This window comes from Oncorhynchus masou, chromosome 9, assembly GCF_036934945.1.
Source record: "Oncorhynchus masou masou isolate Uvic2021 chromosome 9, UVic_Omas_1.1, whole genome shotgun sequence".
NCBI classification, from domain to species: Eukaryota; Metazoa; Chordata; class Actinopteri; order Salmoniformes; family Salmonidae; genus Oncorhynchus; species Oncorhynchus masou.
Window position 1 is genome coordinate 84,612,700 of NC_088220.1, and position 13,481 is coordinate 84,626,180.

The window sequence follows — 13,481 nt, forward strand, 5'->3', positions numbered from 1 at the left end:
CTCCCTTAGTGTGGTCAATGCAATGTCAGCATACTCTCCCTTAGTGTGGTCAATGCAATGTCAGCATACCGAGCTGTCATCCTAAACTACACCATCTAGACCGACAGCAGACTCATCCAAACGGGCGTATAAATTGATGGAGATGTGAAGGGAAGACCTACAACCATATAACATCCGCAAACAACAACAAGCGGATAAAATTTGAAAAAAAGAAACACACACACACATTTCTTTCCTAAGGCCTTTGCTCCCAAGTGGCACAGTGGTCTAAGGCACTGCATCTCAGTGCAAGAGGTGTCACTACAGTCCCTGGTTTGAATCCAGGCTGTATCACATCTGGATGTGATTGGGAGTCCCACAGGGTGGCACAAAAAAAAGCCTGATTGATGGAGTGCTGCAGAGATGGTTGTCCTTCTGGAAGGTTCTCCCATCTCCACAGAGGAACTCTGATTTGTGACCCGTTGCCACAAGAAAAGGGCAACCAGTGAAGAACAAACACCATTGTAAATACAACCCATATGTATGCTTATTTAATTTCCCATTTCTTCTTAAACTATTTACACATCATCAAAACATTGTATATATATAATATTACATTTAAAAGGACTCTATTCTATTCCTTTGAAAATGTTGTGAGTGTAATGTTTACTGTTTAGTTTTTATTGTTTATTTCACTTTTGTTTATTATCTACTTCACTTGCTTTGGCAATGTTAACATGTGTGTCCCATGACAATAAAACCCTTTGAATTGAATTCAGAGAGAGAGAGAATTTACGCTTCACAGGCTAGGATGTATGCAGACACACACACACAAACACAAAACACACACACACACACACAAACACACACACACAAAACACACGCACACACACACACACACACACACACACACAAACACACACACACACACAAACACACAGACACAAACACACACACACAAACACACACACACACACACACACACACACACACACACACACACACACACACAAACACACACACACACACACAAACACACACACACTCCCCCTTCCCCTCCTTCCTCTCTCATGAAGCGTCCTGTAAGAGAGAGCCCACTGGTAATTATATACGCCCCAGCTGTAACTATACCCAGTTCATCCTCCTCTTTCCTGTGTGATGGACAACCAACAGGTCTTTAGAGTCAGTCCAACTCCTCAATTCCCTTCCTATGAAAACAGAAAGAGCATCCAGTGAATGAGAACAGAATAATCTGTAATTCTGTTTCATTGATAGTTTGAATACCCCCTCCTCCTCCTCCTCCCCGGCGTCTGCCACCCCCTGTCCCCAGCGCCTAGGGGCATCCTGTTACCCTCTGAATGGATTCCCTTCTATCAGCCATCTGAATGGAGTCCCTTCTACTATGGCCTGTGCCCCTTCACTGTAACACATGACCAATAACCTCCTCTGACCAATAACCTCCTCTGCCCAATAACCTCCTCTGACCAATAACCTCCTCTGACCAACAACCTCCTCTGACCAATAACCTCCTCTGACCAATAACCTCCTCTGACCAACAACCTCCTCTGACCAATAACCTCCTCTGACCAATAACCTCCTCTGCCCAATAACCTCCTCTGACCAATAACCTCCTCTGACCAACAACCTCCTCTGACCAACAACCTCCTCTGACCAACAACCTCCTCTGACCAATAACCTCCTCTGACCAATAACCTCTGACCAATAACCTCCTCTGACCAATAACCTCCTGACCAATAACCTCCTCTGCCCAATAATCTCTTCTGACCAATAATCTCTTCTGACCAATAATCTCCTCTGCCCAATAATCTCCTCTGCCCAATAACCTCCTCTGACCAAAAACCTCCTCTGACCAATAACCTCCTCTGACCAATAACCTCCTCTGACCAATAACCTCCTCTGACCAATAACCTCCTCTGACCAATAACCTCCTCTGACCAATAACCTCCTCTGACCAATAACCTCCTCTGACCAATAACCTCCTCTGACCAATAACCTCCTCTGACCAATAACCTCCTCTGACCAATAACCTCCTCTGACCAATAACCTCCTCTGACCAATAACCTCCTCTGACCAATAACCTCCTCTGACCAATAACCTCCTCTGACCAATAACCTCCTCTGACCAATAACCTCCTCTGACCAATAACCTCCTCTGACCAACAACCTCCTCTGACCAACAACCTCCTCTGACCAACAACCTCCTCTGACCAATAACCTCCTCTGACCAATAACCTCTGACCAATAACCTCCTCTGACCAATAACCTCCTCTGACCAATAACCTCCTCTGCCCAATAATCTCTTCTGACCAATAATCTCTTCTGACCAATAATCTCCTCTGCCCAATAATCTCCTCTGCCCAATAACCTCCTCTGACCAAAAACCTCCTCTGACCAATAACCTCCTCTGACCAATAACCTCCCTCTGACCAATAACCTCCTCTGACCAATAACCTCCTCTGACCAATAACCTCCTCTGACCAATAACCTCCTGACCAATAACCTCCTCTGACCAATAACCTCCTCTGACCAATAACCTCCTCTGACCAATAACCTCCTCTGACCAATAACCTCCTCTGACCAATAACCTCCTCTGACCAATAACCTCCTCTGACCAATAACCTCCTCTGACCAATAACCTCTGACCAATAACCCTCCTCTGACCAATAACCCCTCTGACCAATAACCTCCTCTGACCAATAACCTCCTCTGCCCAATAATCTCTTCTGACCAATAATCTCCTCTGCCCAATAATCTCCTCTGACCAAAAACCTCCTCTGAAAACTTCCTCTTTAATAATGCCAATAACAAAAGTGGGAAAACCCCAGTCTGTCGCTCACTGTGTCACTTTCATTCAGCCACCACCCACCCCGTCACATCCCTGCCCCTGGTTCCCCCACCCCACCCCCTCCTCTCCCTGCCCTGGTTCCCCCCACCCCTTCCTCTCCCCTGCCCCGGGTCTCACCAACCCCTCCTCTCTCTGCCCTGGTTCCCCAACCCCTCCTAGCCCTTCCCTGGTTCCCCACCCCCTCCTCTCCCCTGCCCCGGGTTCCCCCACCCCATCCTCTCTCTGCACTGGTTCCCCCGCCCCCTCCTCTCTCTGCCCTGGTTCCCCCCCCCCCCTCCTCTCTCTTCCCTGGTTCCCCCCCACCCCTCTCTCTCTGCCCTGGTTGCCCCCACCCCTCCTCTCTCTCTGCCCTGGTTGCCCCCACCCCTCTTCTCTCTGCCCTGGTTCCCCCCCACCCTCCTCCTCTCTCTGCCCTGGTTCCCCTCGCCCCTCCTCTCCCCTTCACTGGTTCCCCTCGCCCCCTCCCTCTCCCTTCACTGGTTCCCCTCGCCCTCCTCTCCCTTCACTGGTTCCCCTCGCCCCCTCTTCTCTCTCTGCCCTGGTTCCCTCGCCCCCGACTCTCCCTGCACTGGTTCCCCTCGCCCCTCTTCTCTCTGCCCTGGTTCCCGCCCCTCTTCTCTCTGCCCTGGTTCCCCTCGCCCCCTCTTCTCTCTGCCCTGGTTCCCTCGCCCTCCTCTCTCTGCCCTGGTCCCCCCCGCCTCCTCCTCTCTCTGCCCTGGTTCCCCCCTCCCCCTCCTCTCTGTCCTGGTTCCCCCCACCCCCTCTTCTCTCTGCCCTAGTTCCCCTCACCCCCTCCTCTCCTGCCCTGGATCCCCTCGCCCCCTCTTTTCAACCCTGGTTCCCCTCGCCCCTCCCCTCTCTCTGCCCTGGTTCTCCCCACCCCTCCTCTCTCTGCCCTGGTTCCCCACCCCTCCCCTCTCTGCCCTGTTTCCCCTCCTCTCTCTGCCCTGGTTCCCCCAACGCCTCTTTTCTCTGCCCTGGTTCCCCTCGCCTCCTCTCCCTGCCCTGGTTCCCCTCGCCCCCTCTTCTCTCTGCCCTGGTTCCCCTCGCCCCCTCCTCTCTCTGCCTTGGTTCTCCCCACCCCCTCTTCTCTCTGCCCTGGTTCCCCCACCCCTCCTCTCTCTCTGCCCTGGTTCCCCCTCCTCTCTCTGCCCTGGTTCCCCCACCCCTCTTCTCTCTGCCCTGGTTCCCCTCGCCCCTCCTCTCTGCCCTGGTTCCCCCCACCCCCTCCTCTCTCTGCCCTGGTACCCCCACCCCCTCTTCTCTCTGCTCTGGTTCCCCTCGCCCCTCTTCTCCCTGCCCTGGTTCTCCTGTTAACTCCAGGGGTAGTGACTTGTGGTGTAAAAACTGCGATGGAGTTCAGTTGGCCAGATAGATAGCGCTCCATCCCAGTGAATATGTACTGTCGTTAAGCCAACCTACAGGAGTCCTGGGAGACCTCTTCATCACCTCACAAAACACATCTCTCAATGTACGGGCTTTACTGACACGGGAAACATGTTTACATTGCCAAAGCAAGTGAAATAAACACTGTAAACATTCCACTCTCCATGTTTTGTCAGCCTGTCTCTCTCTCTCTCTCTCTCTCTTTTTATCTGTGTCTCCTCTCTCCTTTCTCTCCATCTCATCTCTGTGTTATGTGCCTTAGCTGACTGTACTGTTGTGAAGAGGGCAACAGGTGGAGAGAAGGACTCAGCAGGAGGAAGATCTACGAGGGAGAGATGGTGAGATGGTGTGTCTGTAGACACTATAGAGACGAAGGTGACAATGAAGACGCCGATGAGGATGATTTTCTACAATTATGTAACTCTGTGTCTTCAAACCCCAAAATGTCACTCACTCACTCACTCACTCACTCACTCACTCACTCACTCACTCACTCACTGACTGTCCTCTCCATTCCCTCCTCTCGCTCCTCTTCATTAGCTGGTAGTGTAATGAGGTCAGGACATTACCCTATTAGGGTCAGTCTGGAGGAGGCAACACATCCATCCCCTTATCTCTCTCCCTTATCTCTCTCCCTTATCTCTCTCCCTTATCTCTCTCCCTTATCTCTCTCCCTTATCTCTCTCCCTTATCTCTCTCCCTTTTTTCCACTGGCACACAAATAATGGAACAGACCCCCACTCTCTCACTCTCAGACCCCCACTCTCTCACTCTCAGACCCCCACTCTCTCCCTCTATCATACCCCCACTCTCTCCCTCTATCATACCCCCACTCTCTCCCTCTCAGACCCCCACTCTCTCCCTCTATCAGACCCCCACTCTCTGCCTCTATCATACCCCCACTCTCTCCCTCTATCAGACCCCCCACTCTCTCCCCTCTCAGACCCCACTCTCTCCCTCTATCATACCCCCACTCTCTCCCTCTATCAGACCCCACTCTCTCCCTCTCAGACCCCCACTCTCTCCCTCTATCATACCCCCACTCTCTCCCTCTCTATCATACCCCCCCACTCTCTCCTCTATCATACCCCCACTCTCTCTCCCTCTATCAGACCCCCACTCTCTCCCTCTATCAGACCCCCACTCTCTCCCTCTATCAGACCCCCCACTCTCTCCCTCTATCAGACCACCTCTCTCCCCTCTATCAGACCCCCACTCTCTCCCTCTATCATACCCCCTACTCTCTCCCTCTATCAGACCCCCCACTCTCTCCCTCTCAGACCCCCACTCTCTCCCTCTATCATACCCCCACTCTCTCCCTCTATCATACCCCCACTCTCTCCTCTATCATACCCCCACTCTCTCCCCTCTATCAGACCCCCACTCTCTCCCTCTATCAGACCCCCCACTCTCTCCCTCTATCAGACCCCCACTCTCTCCCTCTATCAGACCCCCACTCTCTCCCTCTATCAGACCCCACTCTCTCCTCTATCAGACCCCCACTCTCTCCCTCTATCAGACCCCCACTCTCTCCCTCTCAGACCCCACTCTCTCCCTCTATCATACCCCCACTCTCTCCCTCTATCATACCCCCACTCTCTCCCCTCTATCATACCCCACTCTCTCCCTCTCAGACCCCCACTCTCTCCCTCTATCATACCCCCACTCTCTCCCCTCTATCATACCCCCACTCTCTCCCTCTATCATACCCCCCACTCTCTCCCTCTATCAGACCCCCACTCTCTCCCTCTATCAGACCCCCCACTCTCTCCCTCCTATCAGACCCCCACTCTCTCCCTTTATCAGACCCCCACTCTCTCCCTCTATCAGACCCCCACTCTCTCTCCTCTCAGACCCCCACTCTCTCTCCCTCTATCAGACCCCACTCTCTCCTCCCTATCAGACCCCCACTCTCTCCCTCTCAGACCCCCACTCTCTCCCTCTATCAGACCCCCACTCTCTCCTCTATCAGACCCCCACTCTCTCCCTCTCAGACCCCCACTCTCTCCCCTCTATCAGACCCCCACTCTCTCCCTCTATCAGACCCCCACTCTCTCCCTCTCAGACCCCCACTCTCTCCCTCTATCAGACCCCCACTCTCTCCCTCTCAGACCCCCACTCTCTCCATCTATCATGCTCTCTCTCTCTCCCTCTATCAGACCACCTCCCTCTCCATCTATCATGCTCTCTCTCTCTCGCTCTGTCATGCTCTCTCTCTTTCTCTCATATGCACACACACTCAAGCACTCTCAGTCCGTCCCTGCCTGCCTACCTCCCTCTCTCCATCCCTCAGTCCCTCCCTGCCTGCCTCTCTCCATCCATCAGTCTCTCCCTGCCTGCCTCTCTCCATGCATCAGTTTCTCCCTGCCTGCCTACCTCCCTTTCTCTGTCCCTCATTCTCCCCCTACATCCCTCTCTCCATCCCTCAGTCTCTCCCTGCCTGCCTCTCTCCATCCCTCAGGCTCTGCCTGCCTGCCTCTCTCCATCCGTCAGTCTCTCTCTCTGCCTGCCTACCTCCCTTTCTCTATCCCTCATTCTCCCCCTACATGCTTCTCTCCATCCCTCAGTCCCTCCCTGCCTGACTCTCTCTATCCCTCAGTCTCTCACTGCCTGACTCTCTCTATCCCTCAGTCTCTCCCTGCCTGCCTCTCTCCAACCCTCAGTCCCTCAGTACCCCCTCCTCTATCCCACAGTCTCTCACTGCCTACTCTCTCCATCCCTCAGTCTCTCACTGCCTGACTCTCTCTATCCCTCAGTCTCTCACTGCCTGACTCTCTCTATCCCTCAGTCTCTCACTGCCTGACTCTCTCTATCCCTCAGTCTCTCACTGCCTGCCTCTCTCTATCCCTCAGTCCCTCCCTGCCTGCCTACCTCCCTCTCTCTATCCCTCAGTCTCTCCCTGCCTGCCTCTCTCTCTGTCCCTCAGTCTCTCCCTGTCTGCCTCACTACATCCCTCAGTCCCTCCCTGCCTGCCTCTCTCCATCCCTCAGTCCCTCCCTGCCTGCCTACCTCCCTCTCTCCATCCCTCAGTCCCTCCCTGCCTGCCTACCTCCCTCTCTCTATCCCTCACATTCTCCCTGCCTGCCTCTCTCCATTCCTCAGTCCCTCCCTGCCTGCCTACCTCCCTCTCTCCATTCCTCAGTCCCTCCCTGCCTGCCTACCTCCCTCTCTCCATTCCTCAGTCCCTCCCTGCCTGCCTACCTCCCTCTCTCCATCCCTCAGTCCCTCCCTGCCTGCCTACCTCCCTCTCTCCATTCCTCAGTCCCTCCCTGCCTGCCTACCTCCCTCTCTCTATCCCTCACATTCTCCCTGCCTGCCTCTCTCCATTCCTCAGTCCCTCCCTGCCTGCCTGCCTGCCTGCTCCCTCTCCATTCCTCAGTCCCTCCCTGCCTGCCTACCTCCCTCTCTCCATTCCTCAGTCCCTCCCTGCCTACCTCCCTCTCTCCATTCCTCAGTCCCTCCTGCCTGCCTACCTCCCTCTCTCCATTCCTCAGTCCCTCCCTCCTGCCTACCTCCCTCTCCTCCATCCCTCCCCGCCTCCCTCCTGCCTCCCTCCCCTCTCTCTATCCCTCACATTCTCCCTGCCTGCCTCTCTCCATTCCTCAGTCCCTCCCTGCCTGCCTACCTCCTCTCTCTATCCCTCAGTCTCTCCCTGCCTGCCACTCTCCATCCCTCAATCCCCCAACCTCCCCAAAGAGATAATTCATTTCTTGGCATTAGTGTGAAATACTGAATTGTCATTGCTTAGTGCCTTTCTCTGTAATACCCCTGTCTGTCCATCTGTTTTCCTTTAAACCTCTAGTCTAAGCCAATAGAAACAAATTGAATATTAGTGCAGGCATTGTTTGCAGAAAACAAGATCCCCATATAGTGACTGAAAACAATCATGTACTTCTATTAAACAGATGTCTGTCATTCAACCTATTATTTAAACATTGGAAACAGATGATGCAGTAGCTAATCAAAATCACATTTATTCGCTAAGTACATTTACACAGACTCAGAATGTTACCTGGTGATATGGTGCTGCTAGACAACATACTCAGAATGTTACCTGGTGATATGGTGCTGCTAGACAACATACTCAGAATGTTACCTGGTGATATGGTGCTGCTAGACAACATACTCAGAATGTTACCTGGTGATATGGTGCTGCTAGACAACACACTCAGAATGTTACCTGGTGATATGGTGCTGCTAGACAACATACTCAGATTGTTAATTGGTGATATGGTGCTGATAGACAACATACTCAGATTGTTAATTGGTGATATGGTGCTGCTAGACAACATACTCAGATTGTTACCTGGTGATATGGTGCTGATAGACAACACAGTCAGAATGTTACCTGGTGATATGGTGCTGCTAGACAACATACTCAGATTGTTACCTGGTGATATGGTGCTGATAGACAACACAGTCAGAATGTTACCTGGTGATATGGTGCTGCTAGACAACATACTCAGATTGTTACCTGGTGATATGGTGCTGATAGACAACACAGTCAGAATGTTACCTGGTGATATGGTGCTGCTAGTGATAGACAACATACTCAGAATGTTACCTGGTGATATGGTGCTGCTAGACAACAGTCAGAATGTTACCTGGTGATATGGTGCTGCTAGTGATAGACAACATTTAGAGACAGAATACAGACAAACAAACAACATTTCAATACATGATATACAACTAGGAAGAGTGGTTTCTCTACATTATATACAACTAGGTAGAGTTGATCTGTGGTCTCTGTTTCTCTACATTATGTACAACTAGGAATAGTGGTTTCTCTACATGATATACATCTAGGTAGAGTGGTTTCTCTACATTAAATACAACTAGGTAGAGTGTTTTCTCTGAATATCAGTGTTCCATTATTAGAGTGACCAGTGTTCCATTATTAGAGTGACTAGTGTTCCATTATTAAAGTGACCAGTGTTCCATTATTAAAGTGACCAGTGTTCCATTATTATAGTGACCAGTGTTCCATTATTAAAGGGGCCAGTGTTCCATTATTATAGTGACCAGTGTTCCATTATTAAAGGGACCAGTGTTCCATTATTAAAGTGACCAGTGTTCCATTATTAAAGGGACCAGTGTTACATTATTATAGTGACCAGTGTTCCTTTATTAAAGTGACCAGTGTTCCATTATTAAAGTGACCAGTGTTCCATTATTAAAGTGGCCAGTGTTCCATTATTAAAGTGACCAGTGTTCCATTATTAAAGTGACCAGTGTTCCATTATTAAAGGGACCAGTGTTACATTATTATAGTGACCAGTGATTCCATGTCTATGTATATAAGGCAGCAGCCTCTAAAGTGCAGGGTTGAGTATCCGGATGGTAGACGCCTCTGTCCGGCGCCGACAGAGATGGCCGCCTCGCTTCGCGTTCCTAGGAAACTATGCAGTTTTTTGTTTTTTTACGTGTTATTTCTTACATTAGTACCCCAGGTCATCTTAGGTTTCATTACATACAGTCGAGAAGAACTACTGTATATAAGATCAGCGTCAACTCACCATCAGTACGACCAAGAATATGTTTTTCGCGACGCGGATCCTGTGTTCTGCCTTACAAACAGGACAACGGAATGGATCGCATGCAGCGACCCAAAAAACGACTCCGAAAAAGAGGGAAACGTGGCGGTATTCTGGTCAGACCTACGGAGACGGGCACATCGTGCCCCACTTCCTAGCATTCTTCTTGCCAATGTCCAGTCTCTTGACAACAAGGTTGATGAAATCCGAGCAAGGGTAGCATTCCAGAGGGACATCAGAGACTGTAACGTTCTGTGCTTCACGGAAACATGGCTCACTGGAGAGACGCTATCCGAAGCGGTGCAGCCAACAGGTTTCTCCACGCATTGCGCCGACAGAAACAAACACCTTTCTGGTAAGAAGAGGGGTGGGGTTGTATGCCTTATGGCTAACGAGGCATGGTGCGATGAAAGAAACATACAGGAACTCAAATCCTTCTGTTCACCTGATTTAGAATTCCTCACAATCAAATATAGACCGCATTATCTACCAAGAGAATTCTCTTCGATTATAATCACAGCCGTATATATCCCCCCCAAGCAGACACATCGATGGCTCTGAACGAACTTTATTTAACTCTTTGCAAACTGGAAACCATTTATCCGGAGGCTGCACTCATTGTTGTTGGGGATTTTAACAAGGCTAATCGGAAAAAATTTTCAGCATATCGATTGCGCAACCAGGGGCGGAAAAACCTTGGATCACTGTTACTCTAACTTCCGCAACGCATATAAGGCCCTGCCCCGCCCCCCTTTTGGAAAAGCTGACCACGACTCCATTTTGCTGATACCTGCCCACGCTGAGGTCTGTCCAACGCTGGTCCGACCAAGCTGACTCCACACTCCAAGACTGCTTCCACCACGTGGACTGGGACATGTTTCGTATTGCGTCAAATAACGACATTGACGAATACGCTGATTCGATGTGCGAGTACATTAGAACTTGCGTTGAAGATGTCGTTCCCATAGCAACGATTAAAACATTCCCTACCCAGAAACCTTGGATTGATGGCAGCATTCGCGTGAAACTGAAAGTGTCTACAGTCAATCACGGACTACAAGAAGAAATTCAGCCCAGTCACGGACCAGGATGTCTTGCTCCCAGGCAGACTAAATAACTTTTATTGCCCGCTTTGAGGACAATACGGTGCCACTGACACTGCCTACAACAGAAAAATGCGGTCTCTCCTTCACTGCAGCCGAGGTGAGTAAAACATTTAAACGTGTTAACCCTCGCAAGGCTGCAGGCCCAGACAGCATCCCCAGCCGCGCCCTCAGAGGATGCGCAGACCAGCTGGCTGGTGTGTTTACGGACTTATTCAATCAATCCCTATACCAGTCTGCTGTTCCCACATGCTTCAAGAGGGCCACCACTGTTCCTGTTCCCAAGAAAGCTAAGGTAACTGAGCTAAACGACTACCGCCCCGTAGCACTCACTTCCGTCATCATGAAGTGCTTTGAGAGACTAGTCAAGGACCATATCACCTCCACCCTACCTGACACCCTAGACCCACTCCAATTTGCTTACCGCTCAAATAGGTCCACAGACGATGCAATCTCAACCACACTGCACACTGCCCTAACCCATCTGGACAAGAGGAATACCTATGTGAGAATGCTGTTCATCGACTACAACTCGGCATTCAACACCATAGTACCCTCCAAGCTCGTCATCAAGCTCGAGACCCTGGGTCTCGACCCCGCCCTGTGCAACTGGGTACTGGACTTCCTGAAGGGCCGCCCCCAGGTGGTGAGGGTAGGTAACAACATCTCCTCCCCGCTGATCCTCAACACTGGGGCCCCACAAGGGTGCGTTCTGAGCCCTCTCCTGTACTCCCTGTTCACCCACGACTGCGTGGCCACGCACGCCTCCAACTCAATCATCAAGTTTGCGGACGACACAACAGTGGTAGGCTTGATTACCAACAACGACGAAACGGCCTACAGGGAGGAGGTGAGGGGCCCTCGGAGTGTGGTGTCAGGAAAATAACCTCACACTCAACGTCAACAAAACTAAGGAGATGATTGTGGACTTCAGGAAACAGCAGAGGGAACACCCCTATCCACATCGATGGAACAGTAGTGGAGAGAGTAGCAAGTTTTAAGTTCCTCGGCATACACATCACAGACAAACTGAATTGGTCCACTCACACAGACAGCATCGTGAAGAAGGCGCAGCAGCGCCTCTTCAACCTCAGGAGGCTGAAGAAATTCGGCTTGTCACCAAAAGCACTCACAAACTTCTACAGATGCACAATCGAGAGCATCCTGGCGGGCTGTATCACCGCCTGGTACGGCAACTGCTCCGCCCACAACCGTAAGGCTCTCCAGAGGGTAGTGAGGTCTGCACAACGCATCACCGGGGGCAAACTACCTGCCCTCCAGGACACCTACACCACCCGATGTTACAGGAAGGCCATAAAGATCATCAAGGACATCAACCACCCAAGCCACTGCCTGTTCACCCCGCTATCATCCAGAGGCGAGGTCAGTACAGGTGCATCAAAGCTGGGACCGAGAGACTGAAAAACAGCTTCTATCTCAAGGCCATCAGACTGTTAAACAGCCACCACTAACATTGAGTGGCTGCTGCCAACACACTGACACTGACTCAACTCCAGCCACTTTAATAATGGGAATTGATGGGAAATGATGTAATATATCACTAGCCACTTTAAACAATGCTACCTTATATAATGTTACTTACCCTACATTATTCATCTCATATGCATACGTATATACTGTACTCTATATCATCGACTGCATCCTTATGTAATACATGTATCACTAGCCACTTTAACTATGCCACTTTGTTTACATACTCATCTCATATGTATATACTGTACTCGATACCATCTACTGTATCTTGTCTATGCTGCTCTGTACCATCACTCATTCATATATCCTTATGTACATATTCTTTATCCCCTCACACTGTGTATAAGACAGTAGTTTAGGAATTGTTAGTTAGATTACTTGTTGGTTATTACTGCATTGTCGGAACTAGAAGCACAAGCATTTCGCTACACTCGCATTAACATCTGCTAACCATGTGTATGTGACAAATAAAATTTGATTTGATTTTAAGTTCAGGGCAGGGTACTGGGCAGAGGCCAGCATTTAACAGTCTGATGTCCTTGAGATAGAAGCTGTTTTTCAGTGTTTAGTTCCCAGCTATGATGCACCTGTACTGACCTCGCCTTCTGGATGTTGGAGCTGTGAACAGGCTGTGGCTCGGGTGCTGTAGGTGTCCTGGAGGGAAGGCAGGCAGTATGCCCCCGGTGATGCATTGTGGCGGTGCCTTGTTGCAGGCGGTGCAGTTGCCGTACCAGGCGGGTGTTACAGCCCAACACGATGCTCTCATTGGTTCACCTGCAAAAGTTTGCAAGGGTCTTAGGGGCTAAGCCGAATTTCCTCAGCCTCTTGAGGTTGTTGCGTCTTCTTCACAACACTGTCTATGTGTGGGTGGACCACTTCAGATTGTCAGTGATGTGTACGCCGAGGAATTTTACACCTTCTCTGCGGTCCCGTCGAGGTGGATGGGGGCGTCTCCTGAAGTCCACGATCAGCTCCTCCAGACACAGAGTATCAATCTGTTGTCTCCAGACACAGAGTATTGATCTATTGTCTCTATACACAGAGTATCAATCTGTTGTCTCTATACACAGAGTATCAATCTGTTGTCTCCAGACACAGAGTATTGATCTATTGTCTCTAT

At 50.6% G+C, this 13,481-nt stretch overlaps 1 pseudogene; it reads left to right on the forward strand.

The window, feature by feature from the left end:
- LOC135545116 (basic proline-rich protein-like) overlaps positions 1-13,383 on the forward strand; it is a 53,369-nt pseudogene extending 39,986 nt beyond the window's left edge.
- Positions 13,384-13,481: the final 98 nt, after the last annotated feature.